The 3,390-nt window shown below is 35.0% G+C and overlaps 1 long non-coding RNA gene across 1 annotated transcript in view; it reads left to right on the top strand.

Annotated features, from left to right (window-relative positions):
• Window positions 1–2,809: 2,809 nt before the first annotated feature.
• The window catches only part of LOC106867410 (uncharacterized), a 7,242-nt gene continuing 6,661 nt past the window's right edge, over window positions 2,810–3,390 (top strand). Inside the window, exon 1 of the long non-coding RNA XR_001409132.2 lies at window positions 2,810–3,043. This is a non-coding gene — a long non-coding RNA (uncharacterized LOC106867410). The remainder of the gene's footprint in view (window positions 3,044–3,390) is intronic.

Raw genomic sequence — 3,390 nt, 5'->3', positions numbered from 1 at the left:
TAGCACGCCGGACGAAATGCTTAGCAGTATTTCGTCTGCCGTTACGTTCTGAGTTCAAATTCCGCCGGGGTCGACTTTGCCTTTCATCCTTTCGGGGTAGATAAATTAAGTATCAGTTACGCAATGGGGTCGATGTAATCGACTTAATCCCTTTGTCTGTCCTTGTTTGTCCCCTCTATGTTTAGCCCCTTGTGGGCAATAAGAGAAAAAGAAGAAAGGTAGATGCTAAATGCCGAATTTTCCAAGAAACTTAGACATCAGATTACTTCTTCATTGAGCACAATGGGAACACGCTTTGTCTCATATGTCTAGAAAGCATTGCTGTAAATAAGGTAGCAAATATTAGGTGACATTACGAGACGCACCGTTGTGAAAATTTTAGGACATTTACTGGCGAAACAAAGAAAGATGAAGTTGAGTGGTTGAAGTCTAGTTTAGGAAAGCAAAATTTTTTTGTTTTTTTTAACAGAAAAAGCGAAAATGTGGCAAATAAAATTGCCGGCTATGAAGTCTCAAAACGTTTGGCTGAAAAGCTGAAACCTTTTACAGATGATTTTTTGTTTAAGACTGCTTATTGGCAGTGTTGGATATTGTTTGTCCTGAAAAATAGTTTTTGTTTGTAACTATCAGCTGTTTCCAAGGACGGTCACACAGCGAGTTGAAGAAATGTCAGATGTTAAAAATCAATTAAACAACGCCTACAATGAATTACAATAATTTTTACTTGTTGTTGATGAGAGTACAGTCTTAAGTGACACTTGCTGTCTTTGTGCGAGGAATGACTTCAACTTTTCAGACCTTTTGAAGAATTTATTCAGTTAATTCCTATGAAGGAAACCGTAACCGGAGCAGACATCTTTGAAGCTTTGTTGAAAATGATATCAGAAATGAAATTTGATTTTTTCGAAGCTAATTAACATCACAACTGATGGTACCCCAGCAATGGTAGGACAAAAAAAAAAAAGGCTTTGCTGCGCTACTGCAAAAACATATATAAAGCCTTGGCATCATACATAAACTTGTTAAAATTCATTGCATTACCCATCAAGAGACACTGTGTGCCAATTTTTTGGAATTTAAGAATGTTATGGATATTGTTGTGAAGGTCGTGAATCTCGTGGGTTAAATGATCTTCCATTTAAACAGTTTTTGCTAGATACTGAGGCAGAATATGATGACCGTGCTTATTTCTGTGATGTATGTGGTTTAGCCGAGGATCGATGCTAAAAAGAGTATTTGCCTTACACAAAAAGATGGCGATATTTCTCGAAAGCAAACGTGTGGATAGTTCATTATAGAGATCCTGATTGGCTTGCAACTTTGGTATTTCTGGTGGATATTGTGACTGATTTAAATAACTTAAACTTACAACTTCGAGGTAAAACTCAGCTCGTAAATGAAGTATATAACCATATTGTTGCCTTTGAAATAAAGCAACAGTTGTGGGAACATCAACTTCGAAATAAAAATTATGTGCATTTTCCATTATTTAAAGGATACCACAGGATTCAGAGGTATTTGTGAATATAATCCAGGATTTGAGAAATTAATTTGCATCACGTTTTGCTGACTCGTGTCTGCATGCCAATCAGTTTAGATTGTTTGCTACAGCATTGTTTGCAACAGTATTAGAATGTTTTCAAATGGAATTGATTGATATGCAGTGTGACGACTTATTGAGATATAAATTTCATTCTAAAGATGTTTCATTGACTGACTTCTATGCAAAATATATTTTTCCAAGTGGGAAGTATACCAGTTTAGTGGCATCTTTGTTTGGAAGTACTTATCAGTGTGAGCAATTATTTTCCAAATTGAAACAAACTAAGAACAATTTGAGAACAAGATTAACTGATAATCATCTTGATAATATCTTGCTCTTGGCATCAACAAGTTTGAAGCCTAATATTGAGAAGCTTTCAAGGAACAAAAAACATCAAGTTTCCCATTAATTTTTTGGCTGCTATGTATTTTTTAAACCAATGATTTCAATGATGTCTTGGATTGAATAAATGGTGTTTTTCCATTACTACATTCATCTGTGGTTAATACAAATTATTTTAAAGCATAGTCAACACTTGTGATTAAATTTTAGCTTGTGTAATTTTCTATAATTCTTTTATGACCTTCATCCGGCCCGCTATCCGTCATTAATACTCGATCAGGCCCGTGGAGGCAAAGAAGTTGCCGACCCCTGCCTTACAGCATGTTTATTCATTTTATTGGCCTGAGATGGCGAAAGATAAATTTGACTAACAGAATTTGAACTCGTAACGTAAAGAGACAAAACTAAAACGGTAAAAAATATTTATGCTAGCTTTTTAAGTGGATATTTTACTCAACTAGCTTTGAGATTATCTGTCGCTGCATTACCATATTAATGCGGCGAGCAGGCAGAGTCGTAAAGACGCTGGTAAAAAAAATGCTTGAAGGCATTTCATCCCTCTTTACGTTGGTTAAAATTCCGCCGAAATCGACTTTACCTTTCATCCTTTCTTAGTTGAGTACTGGGGTCGAAGAAATCGACTAGCCCCCTTCCCCGAAGTTGATGGCTTTGTGCCAAAAACTGAAACTAATATATCACCATATTTCTGTAGAAAAAGCCATTAACCAGCGAACTAGTGAAACTTCAACTTTTCTGTCGTAGTCAGTTTATTCCACGTATGCTTTCAATGGTTTTGTGAAAGGCATGGACGTTAATAAATTTTCTTATTTACTCCAATAAAAAAAAAGATTTTTGCCTAGTTAAATAGGAAAAAAGATGCAATAATTGACGGTATTTTGTGTCATAAAGAATTTGACGTCAAACGATTTTCCCACTTATTCAGATATAATCTGGTACGATGTGGAAGTAACAGAAAAACTTTCAACGTTTCTTCATGTGAATCGGGACAAAGAATCTGGAAAATTCATTTGGAGATGACGTAACCGTCTATAAAATATTCTACGTTTACGAAACACACTTGCTATAAACTAAAAACATTTTCATATCTAAATTCCATTTGCTCATTTAAAAATAATAATAAACAAGAGAAAAATCAAGGTAAAGTATGCATAATCTATATAAAAATGAGAATGTCTGTCTGTCTGTGTGTGCGTGTGTGTGTGTATCCCTAAAACTCGAGAACTACGCAACCAATTTCATTCAAATTTTACACATGCCTTACTTAGGGTTCCAGTTGTGTTTTAGTAAAAACAATTTTTTAACTTCTTGCAGAGTTCGAGCCCACGGCAACATAATATCTCCTCCACTATTTAAGTATTACGTGTCAAAAGTGAAACAAAAACACTCATGTCAAATACTTTCACTTTTAAAATGAAACTATTCCACTAACTGAAACAATCACATTTCGATACTGTAATGACAGATACTTTCAGAGAGAGAGAAAG

Source organism: Octopus bimaculoides, chromosome 2 (assembly GCF_001194135.2).
Source record: "Octopus bimaculoides isolate UCB-OBI-ISO-001 chromosome 2, ASM119413v2, whole genome shotgun sequence".
Taxonomy (NCBI): domain Eukaryota; kingdom Metazoa; phylum Mollusca; class Cephalopoda; order Octopoda; family Octopodidae; genus Octopus; species Octopus bimaculoides.
Note: the sequence above shows the minus strand (reverse complement) of the source record. Positions and strands in the feature narration are given on the sequence as shown.